General features: G+C 50.7%; 1 protein-coding gene across 27 annotated transcripts in view; it reads left to right on the plus strand.

The window, feature by feature from the left end:
* The window catches only part of Rbfox1 (RNA binding fox-1 homolog 1), a 2,023,047-nt gene that overhangs the window by 981,928 nt on the left and 1,022,106 nt on the right, over positions 1–19,013 (plus strand). The gene's annotated exons all lie outside the window — the stretch shown is intronic.

Consider the following 19,013-nt stretch of genomic DNA (forward strand, 5'->3'; position numbering starts at 1 on the left):
TCCTCCCAGCCGACCTTCACCACGCTGCGGGGAAACGGCCAAGAAGCTGGAGTCTGGGGCCCTGAGAAAATAAACAGGGGAGGAAAGTGCTGCATGTGTGGGGGGGCGAGGGGGAGGGGGAGAGGAAGCCGGGGTGGAAAAGGTGAACCCAGCTCAGATTCGGGTAGAAATCCGACCCTCCTCCCATCCCAGTTCAGCCTTTGCCAACCTTCTCAGAACTCTGCTGAGCCAGCATGTCAGCCTGGGGGTCAGCAGTGGGAAGGGGCTACTTGGTGGTCCAGCTCCCCTGCTAGGGTCAGATGGCCTCTTTCTCACCTCCTGCTTTCTGAGTGCTGGACGCACATCCGGACTGAAATCCATGCAGCCCAAAGACCTTCAGGAATCCTATTAGCAATGCAGGATTTCATCTTCCAAACCTTCTCGGGACCCTGTTGAGAGAGTGAAGGTGAGACGTGAGCTCTGGGGCCATCTCCATTCACCCTCTGTGGTGGTGTGACTTCGGGGACATCATTTACCCTCCGGGAACCTCAGCTTCCTGATGTGCATAGTGTAGAAATATCCATACCCGCTTCCTAAAACTGTGTGCCCATCAAGTCCATCAGCTCATGCCTGGGACTTTTGACAGAGCCTAGCATCTTGTAATTTTCCAATAAATGTTAGCTCTTCAAAATCAATTGTGTGTCCTTCAAAATGTTAAGCACTAACATTTCACATTTCATCTTCTCCCTATGTGAGGAGGTGGAGAGCTGTTGTCAGGCCCTGTCTTATCTTAGAAAAAGATTAGAAGTTGCCAGCCGGAATGTAATTGCCATTGAGGGGACTTAAATTTTGTTTGGATTAATAATTCACTCATCAGTCTCATAGGTAGGGATCACGTTGAGAAGTCTCATTTTTTCATTATTAATAATTCCAGTAGATTCCATTTATTGAGCAATTATTACGTGCCAGACTCCGTTTAAAGTACTTTAGGTGATTATTGCTAATCCTCCCAACAGTCGGAGGGAGATGCCGGCCCTCATTTCACTTTGCCTGACATTGGAGAAGTTAAGGGGTCTTCCAAGCCTGCAAGTCTACTGAGAGAGGAAGCCGGGATTCAAACCAGACTTGCAGGTTCAGCGCTCTTCTCTTGCTTGCTGCATTCTGGGGTTCTGTGCCGGTTTGCTTTGCCTTCTCTCCCAGTGGGGTTCTCCCCTGGAATCAGCCGCAGAGCTCACGATGCTCAGATGTGGGGGGCAGGATCCTCCGACTGTTCAGTCTTCCTTACCAGGTGGAGACGGACATGGAGATTTCCAGCCACTTGATGGGAGGATTTGCAGTGACTTATTTCAGAGCCAGAGTACATTCCCAGAATGAAAGAGGCCAAAAGACCGTTAAGTGTCTCATAGCCACGTGCTGTTAACCTTGCCTGTGCTGGAGTACGGACACGATCAAAAGTCGCTTCCTCCAGACAGAAGCATCCCATCCCATCCCATCCCATCCAGTGGCCCTTGTCCGCATGGCTGGTTGTCTCTGCAGCTAATTGCTCCACTGCCCCTTCAGTCCCCTGCCTCCTTCCAGTCCAGATGGATCAGCTGTCACAGGCTAGGTAGCCTCTGAGAACCGCTCTGTGTGCACCTGGCTTCCCTACCTAAGTCAAGAAAAGGCTCTTGAAACCCTTTAGTAGCATTTATATAAATTACAAAGCTTCATCCAGTACTTAAAATTAGCATTGGAATATTAGATCATTAAATTAATGGGATGTGATCGGTGTCCTCCAAGATCTCAAAAACATCATCCTTCTAATTGTTAATAGAAAACTCAGTGACTACGGGACAGGAGGAACAGTTTTGCTTATCTTCAACGTGCTGTGTGTGAGGGTGGGAATCATTACCTCTGAGCAGCACCCGACTTCGTCCACTTCCACGGCTTTATGAACTATTTATTTCCCATCTGCATCTCTTCTTGCTGTCAGTTAACCGTGACATATAGATTCCAACCTGAACCTTGTAAGGAAAATAAGAAGAAGGAGAAAAACTTTCTTGTACTTTTATGTAATTGTGTAGTGTTTCTTTATAAACTTGCTTCCAATGTGGACCCGCCTTGAAGAGATCGTGATGTGCCAGAGTTCTGGCAAAGAAAATACGGGTTGCTACCGGTCATATACTCAATGGTATTACACTTCTTCTGCTGGGACCAAAAGTTCTGATCAAAATTATTGAGATGATTTTTAACATTTTGAAACAGATTGCCCACACTATATTTGGAAAAGAAAATCCAAGTGATAGATGGGTGCACTTACAGCTTACCCCTCAAGTTTTTATTATAGTTGACATTTAGACAATTTTGAAAGGCTCTACTATTCTGTTTCATAGAAAAGGCAGTGCCACTCAACTCCACCCGGTGTTGTGGTGCGGTTGTAACAGTCTGGTGACGGATGGACCACCTACTCCCTGACAGAGTCCTGGTAAAGTGGATTATGCAACTCATGAGTATTTGAGTCCTGGCTGAAATGCCTCTGCTCGGGATGAGTCTCACTAAGGCGTGTGCTGTGGTTAAGAGGCTGCACATTTGTCCTTCTCAGATGACCAGAGAAAGGGCTACTCATCTGGACCAGAGGGGAATGGCGCTCCCTGGGCTTGCGCAGTGTGTAGCCTGCAGTTCTGGAGAATATGAGTTTCAGTTACTTGAGCGGAAGGTGACATCTTTGCCTGAAGGAGGCCCTGTGACGACCTTTGTCTTTTATGCCTTTAGGAAGGTGGGCTTTGCATTTGGCGGGGGGGGGGGGGGGGGGATGAGCAAGGCTGATGGTTAGGATTCTAGACTTCAGCCAGTCCTCTCCGTGATGGGTCCCACCTTCTAGTCTATCACCAACAGGGAGCACGGGCCAGGTACCCAGACACGTCTTGGTAGGCTACGTTACTGTCCCCAGAAGAGGTTCAAAAGGGGCAGGGCCCAGTGTCCAGGAGAAGAAAAAGCGACCTGCCATAGGAAACAGGGCTCAAGAGGGCGATTTGGTAAGAGGGTGTAGATGAGAGCATCAGGCGCTGGCCACAAGGTTGGGAGGGTGCAGGAAAAGATGCTGAGGTGGCTGAGCAGAACCAGGTGGCTGAGCAGAACCAACTAGAAGGCTCAGGAGCACCAGGCTTGGCGCACTGACCCCCTCCTCCCCCCGCCACACACAAACTCTCTCTCTCAGACCAAATGAACCAAGGTTTCTGGGATGGGGACAGAGGCATCTGGATGTCTTAAAATTTCCTCTAGGTACTTCTTAGGCACAACCCGAATCTGGAGCCAATAGACCAAAGGTGCTGTTGGGAAGGCAGGTGAATGTAGATCTGATAGACCTCCTGTTTGTTCCTTGGCCTGTCCACTTGACCATTTATTCACTCAGCAAACCCCTAAGAAGGTGTTATGCACACACACAGGGTTGAGCTGGGGATACAGCTGGGAACAAAACAGACCCAGTCATCTCTGTGGAGGAGATTGTCTCGGACAGACTGCAGAAAATTCTGCAGAAAGGGCTACATTACCAAAACGTCACGTCACAGACTTACATCACGTCTGTGTGTGTTACTCTAGTGCTCACTCTCCCTTCAATTCCCCTCATCTTCTTCAGCCTCATCTGCCAAAATACAACTGGTCACAACACAGCAAAAAAAAAATGTCAGAAATACCAGGATGCCCAGCTCTGGGAATTTCCATGAAACAGACTGTACATAAATACCCCATGATCAGGGTTCCTCCGCCTGGGCAAGGTGCTCGATTTGTGCCGTAGGAGGCCACCTGCTTGTGTGTCATCCGCTGGCGCCAGCCCACGGGTTGGTGCCAGGACACATGAAATGAAGTTCACCTGATGCTCTCTGACAGCAGCTTTCTGTTATAACGTGCAAATGAGATTAGGTTAAGGTAGAGGGCAGAGCAAATGGATGGCTTCAGAGACTGGTACCAGAATACTGATGGCTTTAACCAGAAGGTGCCCGGTTACGGTCCCGCTTGGGTCACTGGTAGTCATGAGTTCCTGATGCTGACGCCTGCGCGGTGGCCTGGGGGGCCGGGTGTATGGATTATAATTTGTGGCATTTATTGGCATAGAGCCAAACACTACGTTTGGATTTCTTTGACCTTCAGGAAGGCCAAGGCGTGAGTGCTTGGTGGAGACTGAGTGCACCAATTGTCTCCTGGGTGTCTCCTGTCCACCTTCTGAAGGTGTGACATGCACGTGGGCAATGTGGCTGACCAGGCTGCCCCCCCCGCCCCGCCACTGCAAGCCTCCCGTGGGCTGAGCGGCCATGACCACGAGGTCTCTCAAGGCCCCCTCGACCTCTCTCTGCCTATGAAGCGGTGTCATGTGACTTGAAACTACCCAAAGAACCATTTCGTAAGTGAAGGGAATCTAAAGTTGCCTCTGCCTCATTGAACAGCTCAATTGGCTTCAGAAGCATTTTCTACTTCTGTTGAAAATGTGAAAGCTCTCAGCTGCATTCTGGGCTTGAAGATTTTTTCCCCATAGTTTGGTAGTCAGTTGTGTAATAAACTTCAAGGAAACATCTGTGCACAACCCAGCAACATCGTAACCCAATGGCAGAGACGAAGGGTCACCAGAAAGAGAAGTTCAGTGCTATAAAGGTGGTATGCGTGGAGAGCTGGGCCTGCCATTGGAAAGCTGACCAGAGGCACAGGAGACGGCACAGAAACCACTGTCGCGGGGACTAGAGAGTGACCTAGGGATTTCCGCAGGAAAGCCACAGGTTGGGTTGTCGGTTGAAATGCTCTCTTGGAACTGCTGAACTTCTGCCCCAGGGCTTTCTTCAATGGAGGGCAGTTTGTTTCCGGCAGGAAGGAGCATTTCTGAAGGTTGTGACGGTTACGACCACAACAAAGCCAAACAGCTCAGAGATCCGATTCCATTTTTTAAAGTTTCCAAAGATTAAAAAGAAAAAAAACACTTTGGGGCTTAGCTAAAAGGCTAACGGGAGAAGCGAACTCCATCTAAGAATCAATCGCTCTGCTCAGCGACACCCTGTGACAGAACTAATAATTGTGTCCATGTAAAACCAGGCCCTCTTGTTACTTTTTAATGAAGTCTGTCTGACTCTGTGATATTTTTGGCCTAGGAAATGAAAGAGATGTTTTATTAAATGAAACTAGGTCCTACATAGGTAAAGTGTTCGACCATAAGTATGTAATCACATCAGGCAATAGAAAGAAAATACAAGACGGAGTCAGAGAGGCGGGAAGGCCTTTCACGGGAGCCTGTGCCCCAGAGAGGCTCCCGGGGGTGGGAACGGCAGCCAGACTCGCAGCAGACACGGCAGGAGTCCCGGAGGGAGGGGAGGATTGTCCACCTGCTCTGGACCCTGGGCCAAAGCGTGTGCTCCCTGCTGCGGGGAGAAGTCCAACGCTCCCCCATGAGCCACAGAAAATGGGGTCTGTTGGCAGGACCCCCGCGCCTCCCCTGCCGGCAAAGCCCTTCTCCTGCCAACGCCCTTGCTCTGTTGGCCAGAGCGCGAGTCTTCCTCTATCCTCCCTCACTCCTCTCCTCCCTCTCTCTCCTGCCCCTTCCCTCTTCTCTCCTCCCCCCCTTCCCTTCAGCATTGGAGAAACTTGGTGTAACCTCAGCCTTACTAGTTTTCACCCTCCCCTTGCCAAGTGGCCTGGAACCAAGGAAGCCGCGTGGTGATGCGTGTGGTGAGGGCACGTGAAGCGGCTCTCCTCAGGCCAACCCCTGTGTCCTGCTGGGCCCGGGTGGAACCCTTCAGCTGACCACTATTTTTCACCTTGTACACCTGAATGTGTGTGCATATAGATGTGTGTGTGTGTGTGTGTGTGTGCAGTGTATGCATGTGTGTGTGTGTGTATACAGGCAGGCTGTGTGTGCACGTGTAGGTATGTGTCTGTTTGTCTGATAGCACACGTGTGTGGGCATGCATGGGGCACGAACACATGGACTTTCGTGTGTACACAAGTGCGTGCGTGCGAGGGTGGACATGGTGTGGCACACACTTTCACGCTGATGGAGACGCACAGAGGAGGGCCTGTGGGTTCCAGGGAGCTCTTCGTCTTGGGTCTGATAAGTTGTCCCTAATGTTCAAAGGGAAGCATCCTTGGCAGGAATCCCTCACTCTGAATTGCACATTCAGATGCCATCATCACAGGATGTCTGGGAAGTTCCTTGGGGGGTGACAGTGGTCCTCTTGTTGCCCTCTCTTTGTTTGTTGACCTGGGAGAGGGGCAGAGGGCAAAGGAAGAGCACAGTGCAGAGCTCCCCTGTGCCAACTGGTGGGGGGTGACAGGCTTTCGGATCACTCCATTCCCAGGGCCCCATTTCTGTCCAAGACGGTGACAGGAGGTGTCAACGTGGGTGGGTGGCAGTGTGGGTGGGGAGGTGACTTGTGGGGAGAGGTCTTAGCAAAGGCCAGACATCAAAACCCACAAGCCCAAAATCAGATTCACCTTCTTTTTTTTTTTTTTTTAAGGTTTTGACAAAATTAGCTTTCCTCTTAACAGTCTGGGAGTGCTATCAGAACAGGAGCTATAAATCTGTCTGGTAGGGCCCTCTCTTCCTAAAATAGATGACAGAAGACTGCAGATGGGCGCACACACATGCGGCTCGCATCCTCTGCCAGGTGCGTCCCTTGCTCTTGGGTCTCTGTGTCTCTGGGGAGGCGGGGCATGAGATGGTGACATGTGCACTCTCCTCTTGTGGCCAGACCCAGGCAATGAGACAGCTTGGCCACCATCTTCTTCAAGGTGGCTTGGGCGGTGGGAAGGACACAGGTTTGTGCATGCCTAAAAGCTAGATTGAGGTCCTGGCACCGCGCCTTCCTGGCTGAGTGACTTAGGCCGCCATAGCCAACCTCGGTTCCATATCTGAAAAGTGGAAAAATAGTCCATAGCTTGCTGGGATGTCAAGAGAGTTTCTGGAGGTCTAAATCTGCACCTGTATCTGCACCTGCATCTCTGTCCCATCTCTAGGGCCTGACTGTGTGGAAGGCGCGGCCTTCCTCCTCCTTCTCTGGACATTACTATTTTTTTCATGTACATTAGAAGTAGAAGTCCTGTCCTAACCCCACTGACTCCTTGATCGGCTTTCTCCTGGTCTCTGCCAGCCAATGGTGGACATTCTGCGTGTGTCTGCGTGTGTGGGTGCATATAGATGTATCTGTGTATCTTTCAGATCTCATCTATCTGTCAATCATCTCTCTGTCAATCATCTCTCTTCCAGACATATCTATATCTAGATTTGCATATCTGTGTGTCTACATATAGAAATGTCTGTGTCTCTACATCCTTGTCTGTGTATCTTCCAGAATTCTTTTTGTTTTTCTGCTTTTGCCATTTTAACTCACTGCATCCTTGAGACATGGAACTCCATGGACCTACATTTATATTTTGTAATGTTCAAGTTGTGAATATTTTGTTAAAAATCCCCCTTGCGCTTCTGAAACTTTGCAACCGTTGTGTCTTTTGCCCTCGTTTGGGAGAGCTGTGGGACAGTGCTGAGCAACCCCAGAGGAGCTGGTATTTAAGGATGAGGTAGATTTGTAGCTGAGACACAGCCGTGTGTCACCGTGCCATCCCTGCATCACCCTGAGGACCACTGAAGCCCATGGCTGAGCACCCATAAGTTACCCTCACTGCAAAGTTTGGGGAAGGGCGCTGCTTTGTGGTCATGGATGGAGCCTGTGGCCACAGGAAGCTGAAGCAACCTGGGCCAGCTTGCAGAATTGGTGGGAAGAGAGTCCCTGTTGGTCACTGTTTCTTTGGCCCAGTGGTTTGAGCTCCTTTGACGTGAGACCTGAAGTTCTGTCCCAACCCAGGCTAGGAGGCCAGGCCAGAAGGAGGAAGTGAGAGTCCTGATGGGACGGCCGGCACCCGGGCCTGGGTGCTGAACTATCAGCAGCTCCTTACGTCACTGTGTTTAGCTGCCCTTGGATATTCTCATGCGTTGGAAATCAGGGCAACAGGGGCCAGGGAGAGGAGCAGCTGCTCTGTGCTCAGCTATTTAGTGTGCCTTTTGGACAGGTGGGATGTCGCAATGACAGAACCAAAAAAAAAGCCAATATAGTGCCAGGATCAGAAAGCACCAGCCTCTTAAGGGAGCTGGAAAGACTCTGTCACAGCCACAGGACCATGCCTGTCTTCCCTGGGCCACCGGAGTTACCTAAGTCCTCACCTCCTACTGGGACACGCATCCGTCATTGCTCTAACGCACTTCCACCTGCAGAGTGCTGTAGGAAAGTCCGGAGTTGGTGTGGCAGGTAGAAACAGCAAGAGGCACCTGGGCATTCTCCCAGGGGATTAAGATCATCTCCTGTGTCCTTGTCCTGGTCCTGTCCACCTCTCATAGTCCTGTGGGACTGTTTCCAGCCATTATACGCCTCCTCTTCTCCTTGTAGCTAGGACTTTGGCATCCATGTGGTTACCCACGGGAGGTGTGTGTTGTGTACCCTGGGTGATAAATATGGAACCATCTCAGCTAAGTCCCTCTTAGTCTCTGGAACTGGTGCTGGGACCATTGCTGTGAGCCCAGCCTGCCCAGGGCCTGGGGCCTTCACCCTGCAGGGCAGAACCAGGGAAGGGAACCATCCTGCCAGCACACAGCAGCTGTCTGCTCCAGGGACTGCCAAGGGAGTGGGATGTCACCAAAGGAGTGGGATGTCACGGCGCCCCTGGGGCTTATGTCCTGGGAGGCCACGGGTGGTGTTGCAGGTCTGTTCTCTGCATGGGCACGTCTGGGTCCACATCTTCTTTGCATTCATTGTGACTTCTCCACGTCTCCCAGGCTTTCTGATCTAAGCTTCCTCTCTCATCCTCAATCTTTAGATCTTAAATTGCTGGAAAATGCATGTTCGTTTATGTTACCAGTTTGGGTATTGTAGGCAATAGACACACCACCTTATCCCACAAATATGCATGAGTTACGTGTCCTGGGCCAAGGTTATGCTTAGAAGCCTCATTAGTGGGCAAGACAGGAAGGGCCCACGCCCTGCCTTTGAGTAGCAAGGCTTGTGGAAACTAAGAGGGAAGGTAAACACCCTGGCCCTGTCACCCAGAGGAGAACGTGAAGATGGATTTGGTAAAGTAACCCAAGGCAGCACCACCAGCAGGGAAAAGACACCAGCAGGTGAATCTCTAATTCGTAATGTGTATGGGGGGCGGGGCAAGTAGCAGAAGAATATTTTTCCGTTTATGTAAAGTTTAGAAACATGAAAAATAATCTGAGATCAAAAAATATATTGCTTCCAAGGAATAAGACATGCACACATGTACAAGAAAATAATATACATATATAAATGAGAGGTGCCTAGGGGTCTCCTGATCTGTTGGTAACGTCTTGTATACTCCACTTTCCGGAAGCAGAGCCTTGTTGTATTACACATGGTGCTGCCTTCGTCTCTGGACCCAACGTGCTCCCTCAGTTTCTCCCAATCTTAAGGAGCTGGATTATTCAGGATTGTACTCTTCTGAGATTTCAGGTCCAGATAGTGGAAAGAGTGAAGGTTTTGGTTGAAATAACGAGAACGGATTCTGAAAGAGAAGGAGCAGGAGGAGGGTTTTTCCTGAGGCTCAGCTTCTTGAACTGACAGTGCAACTGTCCCATGGGCCTGGCATCGGGGAAGAAGCACCAATCTAGCTGCACGTTCTAGTGCCCACCGATGGCTCTCTTTAGACTTCAGGTTGGGAGGAAAGATGAGCTCTTCTTCTGACCTGCAGGGCTCACTGTGAAACCCCGGGTCTTGGGACTGCTGTGTTCCTTCTGCCTTTCTTTGTCTTGCTTAACCTCCAAACTTCTGTCTCGGGATATTTTCCATACCATCCATTTCCATCTCACTCTGTAGATGCAATAAGGTGTGTTTTCTATCCCCAGTGGGAACTGCAGACAGGGCGCCCTCTTGCCTTGAGTACTTCCGTGTGCTGCTTCTAAGAACAAGAGCATTATCTTATAGAACCGCAATACAAGATTCCCATTGAAAACTGAACCCATCGATACAGAGCTGTCACCTAATCCACAGTTCATTTTCCAGTTCCATTGATTGTCCCAATAGTGATCCTGATGGCGATTTTTTGTGGTCCTGAATTTCATCAATTGTGCATACTGATTAGTTGCCCAGTTTCTCTAATGCCCTTTAACCTGCAGCACTGCCACAGTCTGGCTTTGTCTCTCACAATCTTGACCTTTTTAAAGAGGAGGCAGCTCCTTGCAGAGGGTCCCTGGGTGTGTGTCCAGCTTCCTCCTGGCAGTCTTTACCAGAATGCCACCCAGGACTGGCAGTGGCCTCTTCTTCCAATGCATTGTGTCAAGAGGCATGTGATGTTGGTTTGTCCAGTTATTGGTGGCATTAACTTTAATCACGTCTAGGTGGTTCTCCTGGAGAGCTCCACAAAAAAACTTCCCCACTGTGATTAGTAAGTCTGGGCTTGAGGAGTGATTTTAGACTTTGCAAATATCCTGTTACCATCAAAGTCTCATTTGCTAATTTCACCATTCATTGATGATTCCTGCCTAAGTCAATTATGACTATGGTGGCTATCAAATGATGGCTTTCGAACTCCATAACTTCTATATTTACGAGCTGGCATTCTGTTTCCTTTCCTGCATGCATTAATGTAATTAATCATTTCTATCAATATGGAGTCATGAATTCATATTTTATTGACAGTTACTGTCATTATTTATTTTGATGCTTGAATTGTCCTGGACTTGGTCACCAGGAACCCTTTCAAAGCTGGCTTCTGTGTTCTTTTAGCATGACCCTATAATTGATAATACTCATTTATTGGTGTTACCAGCTATTCCAGGCTTATCTTGAGTCTTTCTGGTTTCAGCCTTGGAGTGAGTCATGTCTCCAAGAAGTCCTTGTTCCTCCTAGTGGAGAATGGTGTTTAGAAACAAAGTTCTGACTGATCATGGCTTCCAGGCTCTCCAACTGGACGAGGTAGGTAGAATTAGGAGACATGATGCACATGCACATGCACATTTAGACAGGACTGTGTTTTAAGAGCCTTGGATTCCTTAATCCTCCCTAAAGATGACCTTCCTCCCAACAGGACATGTTCTCTAGGTTAAATTTTTTCCTGGCTGTCTGATATCACTTATCTTACCAGTTATCTTTCATCAGTCTAATTGCCTTGAGATCATTCGCCTGAGAGACATTGTGTTTTTTATCATCTTTATATCCTCACTGGCTAGGAAAATATCTGGTAAACATTCGATGCCCAATACATGTTGATAGGATTCAGGGTAGAAACTGGTTAGATGGGAGGAAGGTTGGGTGGGAGGGTGAGTGGGTGGAGGGATGTTTGGCTGGAAGGGTGTTTTGTGGAGAGTAGTTGAGTAGTTAGTGGAGAATGGTGAAATTAAGGATTATTGGGTGGTTATTGGTGAAAGCTGAGCAGGAGGTGGTCTTGATGTTTTATCTATCAATCATCTTTCTTCTGACACACGTGTATTCACTGAGTCCAGGTCCTGGTTCACGCATCAGTTTGGTTAACTGGTCTTACAGAGAGTAGGCGTTGGTTCATTACCCATTGGTTGTCTGAATTTGACTGTCAGGACCATGGTTGGATTATATGCCTCTGAACTCTTTGTGACCACCACCATGCTTAGTATAAAAAAGAACTCACTATTCAGCTTGTTAGTAGTTCATTTAGATAATAACAAGGAAATATTATTTCCCCAACTTAACTTTTCAAGAAAACTAAAACGACTAAAATGTCTTGTTTTTTTTTCAACATTAAGTATGGACTCTGTATTCTCTCTAGATGTACATTTGCCCTGAGATTATGTAAGTAACAGTCTCCTTGGTATTTCAAGAACGGATAGGCATTGTTTAATGCTGTAATTTTTTATGTAATTAGGAACAAGTTTTGCATTGGAGCTAGTGGCTAACATCTCACAATTTGGGGCCATTTTTGTGGTTAAAAAAGTAGTTTAGGTAGAAGTAATTTTTTTTTAGTATCTGATAGAGGCTGATATTGTAAAGTAGTTTCCTGTGATAGAAATGGTGTTTTGGTCAACAACAGACCACATGTACAGTGGTGGTTCTGCTGGGAATAGGGGCACACAGCTACTCAGGAAGCTGAAGCAGGAGGATTGGAAGTTCAAGGTCAGCTTTGGCGATTTAGCAAAACCCTATCTCAAAATAAAATAAATAAAAAAGGGCTGGGGTGTAGCTCAGTGGTAGAGCATTCCTATGGTCAATACCCAGTACTGCAAAAAAAATAGAAATAAAAATCAATGGTGGGTCCGTAAGATTGTAATGGAACCAAAAATTTCTATGGTCACAGCCCTCGTAATGTCACAGGGGAATGCGTTGCACTGTGGTGGTGGTGGTGTAGACAAACCCACTGTCCTGTCAGCCATGTGCAACCCAGCACACTTGACTGTGGGAAGTACCTAACACTGGCCAGTAACAGACTAGTGGTTTGCATCCTTACTATTTTATGTCAATTATAGAAAAACGATTACTGTACAACTGTTGCCACGTTACGCCTGCAGCAGGCCCGGGCATCTGGTGCTTCCCGTGGCTTTGAAGCATCCCAGGGGACATGGAATGATGCACCCTTCCCACCGCGGCATGTGAATCTGACACTCACACAGAGTCAAAGTCACCCAGAACACATTGCCACCACTGAGCACTGTGCACTGGCACCTTCTTATCCATGTTTAAAAATCTTCATATACTAATAAAATAAGCATCAAATTCTTCTCATGATGATGATATTGTGAAAAGAAAGGGAAGCTGACTTTCAGGACACATTTTCATCTTGGGGTCCATGATGGCTTCCAGTGTTTTTGGAGAAATTTCCATAATGGAGCCTTGGAGTCAAGGATGAGCGCTGCATCGTGGTGTAAGAGCCAGAGACGAGGTGCTCTGCCTGAGACCGTCTTTGTTCTCAGGGAGATTTTTCCTGGCCGAGTGTTTTTGTACAGAGCCACCAGGTAGCATTCCAGGTACCCAGCCATCGCACACAGGTGGGGTGGGACGGAGGCGGTCTGAATCGTAAAGCGCCTTTCTTTGAGGTCAAGTCAATTTTTATTCCTAATCTGCGAGTGAGGGATGAGAACAAATGACTTCTGAGTGAAATAAAGATCTCTTGGCCTGTCAGGATCTATCTTATCAGATGACGAGGTGGCATCCCTGTTAGCGGCGGGCAGTTCCAGAGTCCATTCGCCCCAGGAAGTGTGAACACTGGGTGCCAAACCACGCTCTGAGCGCCTGGGCACCTGGTTCTCGTTTGCTCCTGTCGTACATTCCCACTGGAGCCTGCCGGGTCCCACTTTCCTTCACTGGAGGCCTGGGGGTGTATGCCTGGGCACAGCAGAGCATTTCTTAATGGTGCCAAATGTGGGGTGCTGTGGCCCAAATATCCGAGGGACCCGTGTGTTTTCCTGACCCTCACAGGTGGCCTGTGCCGGGAACACACACGTTACTCTGACGTCTTTTATGGTCCATTGTATTGCCACCGTGGGAGAAAAATCCTCTTTCCCCGTGTTAATTTCTCTTTTCACAAATAAAACCAAAATATACGGTTCTCTGAGCCACAGTAATAAACATGGTGAGCGTTGGCTATAGCTTTAGAGAATTATTTTTTTCCTCTTACAGCAAAACCCAAAGAGGAGAGCCGATGGTATTTCTCTGACATTTTTGGACAGATGAATGTCTCTGGGCAGGGAGACGATGCCAAGGCCTGCGAGGTTCCTTCTCTTGGCTCGTTGGAAAGTTCTCTGGGAAAGCCCGTGTGCCTGCTCTGCCCGCTCTCCGGGGCCACGGAGGGTCATGTGAGCCCCCTTGGACCTCCGCTAGCCCAGCCTCCACCTGCCTCCCGTGTAGATGGGCACCTGGAGGCTCAGCTCAGAGGATTAACCCAAGGTCACGCAGCTCTGGTTTGTGGCAGAGCCAGAACTGGGACCCAGAGGCTTCCAGAATCTCAACATAAAGGGCGTGCATTAGGAACGGATTTCTGCCCCGCCTCCTCCCTCCTGTCACCTGATTCCCTGGCCGGAATCCAAGGGACGCTATCACACTGAGGCCTCTCTGTGGGTCCCTGAGGCCAAACGTCCCTCTTCCTATATAGTCACTGGTTCTTTTTTATAAATTTTTCCCTATTTTTATCGGTTCACTATAGCTGTGCATAGTGGTGGGGTTTCTGGTCACACCTTCCTACATGCACACAAGATCACAGTGTGGTTTGGCCAACCTGGCTCCCCAGCACTTCCCCGCGCCCTCTGTACCATCCGTTTTCCTGCAAATGACATCATCTGGTTCTTCTTTAGGTTCAGCCACTGGTCCGTGCATTAGGGCCCCTCGTAATAGTTCCATAGTCACCGTGCTAGGTTCCCAGGGCGGCAGGAGAAGGATCCCAAACCAAAGCTGCAGACATTGATTTTCTCCTAGTTCTGGAGTCTGAAATCAGGGTGTCAGCAGAAACATGCTCCCTCCAAACAACCTGGGGAAGAGCCCAATGCCCCTTCTAGCTTCCAGCATTTGGGGGAATCCTGGGTGTTCCTTGGCTGACAGACTCCTCAGTGTGATCTCCACCCTGGATCCAGATTGCTCTGTTTGGGTGTCTGTTTTCTTGTAGAAAGAGCAGTCCTTGAGTCAGGGCCCACCCTCCTCCATCCAGGATGACCTCATCCAGTTTGTAACTCCATCACATCTGCAAACACCCTGAGTCCGAGTAAGGTCCCCTCTGAGTTCCCGAGGGCTGTGACTTTCTGGAGGACGCTGCTCAGCCCTGTGCGGAAGGCAGCGCGTGTTTTTGAATGAAGGAGTGAGCTATTGAATGAGTGAGCGAGTGGTGGGGCGGAGGGCCCTGGCGAGTCTTCCCGAGGACCAAGCCGTGCCGCCCAGGCAGAATCCCCGAACGTGCACCTCAGCTGAGCCTGGCAGAGACCAGGTCTGTGCTAACCCGGGGGAGAAACCTCCCAGAGAGCTTTGCCCCCTCTTGAAAGGCTGCTCGGATCACTCTGCTGTCCTTCCCTCTGCAGAGTGTTTTTAATATGTCTATTTAAATGCAAATTTTGACTTTCTATCTGTAATCATATAAAATGCTTGGCACTAAAATTTTAATCAGGAATGTAATTTTATACAGAGGCAGTCATGGAGTGGTAGGCCGCAGGTAATAGAATGAGGCATCCCAGGCGGGCACCCTGGCACCTGCGTGCCGTGGCCACCCTGCCTCCAGGGGGCTGGGAAGACCCTGCCCCCTCGGGTGGGCACTGGCTAAAGATGCCAGATGCCTCAGGCTCCCGGGCATGGCTGCATGTGACTCCTGGTCTCCTTGTTCCATTGTCTTTACAAAAACTGAACAGCGCAACTGTGTTTTGTTGTTGTTGTTGTTGTTTTTCCTGTTCCCTCTGGTATCCTCTCAGCTCCACCTGCCCCAGTATAAGGTGAAGACTCTGTTCTCAAGCAGGCCGAGGCTCTGCCCAGCGTGTCCACTGTTTGGGAGGGGGCTGCCAGCGGCACATGCTGTCAGGCCCCAGCTCCCCGCAGCCTTAGCTCCATCTGCTGGGAGCTCAGAGGTAGCTGCCAGCCCTCCCTGCTCCGCTCGGCCTCCCCTCTGATGGGGGCTGGGAGCCATGCCTCTGGGCCCACTGTGGACTGAACAGTCAGACAACCCTGGGCCGTGGTCCTCCCCAGAACTCCACAGGCACCTTTCTGCATTGGCCTGTTGGCATGTTGAGAGGTTGTTGAGAAAGACTGGAACTGTCCCTTGTCCTTCGTGGCTCGGCTTGTCTTGGCAGGAGCTCAGAGTGTGTGCCTGCACCCTGACATAGATGGCACTGCCTGCCCTGGGGCCTTTGCAGTGGTCGCTCCCTGGTATCCTGGCGTGGATAGGAAGTGTCCCCCTAAGACTCATTTATTGAGTGGGGCTTTGGGGACATGATTGGGTCATGAAGGCTCTGACCTCAGTGGGTTAATCAATCCCTCGATGGACTCATATTGGGATGGACTTTTGGGAGTTGGTAGAAACTCTAGGAGGTGGGACCTAATTGAAGAGAGTGAGTCCTAGGAGGCATACCCTTGGGGACTTATCTACTTGCTGCACCACACCCCTGCTTTCTGCCTGCCATGAGCTGAGCACCTCTTCCCACCATGCCCTGTCGCCATGATGCCTTGCTTCACACAGGCCCACAGCAGTGGAGCCAGCTGGTGGTGGGCTGCAGCCTCTTAAACCAGGAGCCAAAATAAATCTATCTTCCTCTAAGCTGATTTTCTCAGGTACTTTGTCACAGTGACAGCAAGCTGGCCACCACACCTAGTCCTGGGTGCTCAGCCTGAATGTGTCCAGCAGACCGGCGGCCCTGGCCCTTCCTGATGGAGGCATTGACCTCCACAGGACGTGTGGCCTCAGTATCTTCTTTACTTTTCTTGCTGTAACTCTCACTTAGATAACAAACCTCTTGAATCGTTTCAGGAGAATTTTTCTTCCTTGAGTGTGAAAAATGGACTGGGGGCGGGATGAGAGGGTGGGCAGACGTGGACGCAAGAGGCAGGGTCGGGACCTGAAGCGCGGCTATCACGGGGTGAGGACTGACCCTGAGAATGGAAAGCGGCCACGGAGAGGAAATGACGAGGTGGACAAGAGCGCTTTCCACGAGGCTCCCGGGAAGGGCTGTCACTGTGTCTCAGGAATGAGGAGGAAGGAGGGTGCGTTCTCCTCAGAGGACCCGTTTGAGGAGACAGATGCTCAGCTCATTTTGAGAAGGCCGAGTTTGGGCTCCCGTGGGAAATCCAGCTGAGATCTGTGGACTGGGGCAGCCACAGGGCCGGTGGCCCTCGAGGCCCGGACGGTGCTTCCCTGGGAGAGAGGCAGAGTGAGGAGGCCTCGTGACCCACTGACCAGGGCCTTCCTGCTTGTGCCCTTTTGTCGTTCTGTGTCCCAGCGTGGGCACCGCACCATGGGGTCATCCTACCCAGGAGAGAGGACAAGGGAAACGGAGAGTCCGCAGGAGGGCAGACGAGGCGCTCGCTCAAAGAACTGAGCGTGAGCCTGTAGCCCCAGTTACGGGGAGGCCGAGGCAGGAGGATTGTCAGTCCAAGGCTAGCCTGGGCAGCTCAGCAGCACCCTGTCTCAAAATTTAAAAAAAAAATGAAAAGGGCTGGGGTGTGGCTGAGTGGTGGAGCACCCTGGGTCCAGGTGCCGTATGGGGCAGGGGGACTGAATGTGAGAAGAGGGGAGGAGGAAAGGAGTTGCATGGTGGAGACAGGGAGGGGAGGGCAGAAGGAGAATAATTCCCGTCAAGGGCTTCACAGAGGGAGGCCCTGTGAGGGCCCGAGGGATCCAGTGGACTGAGCCACCAGCATTGACGATGACGTCACTTGTGTTCATGGGCAGAGGCCAGAGGGGTGGGTTTGAGGAGACCGTGGAGGGTGGGAGGGGAGGCAGTTCTGCTGAGCTTTGCTCTGAAGAATGGAGAGCTTCAGGTAGGGAGACAGGGCAGGAATGAAGGGAGGGTCCCGGGTCAGGAGACAGAAGCCCCCCCGTCAGGAGTCAGGATGGAAAGACCCGGGGGTGGCGGTGGGAGCGGCAGGAGCGGCCGTCCACCTGGGGGAGCAGGCTCCTGAGGCAGCGCAGCTGCGGGAGGGGCCACCTTCCCTCTAGAGCAGAAGGAGCCACGTCTGGGTCTCAGGAAGTCCGTGAGCTTGGCGGGGGGGATTCGGAGCGCCTTGGCATTTGCTGCCTGTCTGAGGCGGGAGGCGTCTGAGGTGCGGGTTGGAGGTGTGAGGGTGGTCGACAGTGCTTTCAGTGGCCATCTGGGAGACGGGAGCAGAAATCCTCTCAGTCGGAGTCTGTTCCGAGTGCTTTCTGCGCGCCACACCCTTGGCATCAAGGGACAGATGAAACAGTCAAGTAGCACGGACATTGTCCTCAGGAAGGGAACAGTGACCTGGGGGGAGGCAGGCGGGGTGCGTGGCAGGTCCCCACACCACCTCTCCCCACCTGCATCAAGTGATCTGCATGGCCTGAGTTTTCTTTTCTCGAATTCAGCCACTTGAGGCTGGAACACAGGAAGGGGGACGCTGAGGGAAGAGAGGTGGAAGCACTGGAGGGCAGGCAGGTGGGTTCAAGTTCAGGGATGGGGTGGAGGGAACAAATGAGGGTCACAGTTAAGGACCATTCAATGGCGTCTGGGTGTGGAGAAGAGGCCCCTTTCTTCCTGTTTCTCTTTTCCCTCTGGCAGGCATTGCTACAGTGAATGTCCTTGAACAAATCTCTTTGGGAACATGAAAGTATTTCCCTAAAATAGATCCTCAGAGGAACGCTGGGTTCAGAGAAAATCGCAGAGACCATTTCAATCCGTACTGCCAAATCGAGGCTCACAGACGCCCCACCCCTGGTGGCACACCACTCCGCAGCATCCACACGCCTCTTCCCCATCACGTCCTTCGCCAGCACTGGGCATTATGGATCTTTCCTTTACCAATCTGACCAGCAACCAGAGGTCTATGTGCTTTGGTGGATTTCTTGTCCCAGCGAGCGTCTTTTGGATAAGCGTGCTGGAGACCCGTGGTGTGCAGTGGTGACTGGTTATTTTGGCGGATGGTTCCAAGAGGTGGTACTGCAAGGTTGGGGTGGGGGGCATTGGGCAATGGGTGGAGAACGTCAGACGTAAGCCCACAGATCTGATCTGGGAGCTGGAGAGGAAGGGGCGTGTTCTAGAGACACTTCATGAGCGACCCCCGATGGACCTCATGGCCTTCAGGAGAGCAGGAGGGTGTGATCGGGGTCCACAGAGGTCTGCAGAGGTCTTTCTTCTGCAGTTTGAGTGAAGATACTAAATTTTTAACCAGAGGATATGCAGAAAGAAGTTCAGGGTTGGGACCCCACCCCAGGACCCTGGCTCCACTTACTGGAATGCCTAACACTTTCCAGGGTCATTGAGTCTAAGTCGACTCCGCTTTGCTTGTGGGACAGGTTGGTTCACTTCTGTCATGGCTTTGGGACTGTAGGGTCCTCTTAGCTAGGCCAGGCATTGGGCCCTCATGCTGGAACCAGGCCTACACTGTGTCCCTATGGAT

Source organism: Ictidomys tridecemlineatus, chromosome 10, assembly GCF_052094955.1.
Source record: "Ictidomys tridecemlineatus isolate mIctTri1 chromosome 10, mIctTri1.hap1, whole genome shotgun sequence".
NCBI classification, from domain to species: domain Eukaryota; kingdom Metazoa; phylum Chordata; class Mammalia; order Rodentia; family Sciuridae; genus Ictidomys; species Ictidomys tridecemlineatus.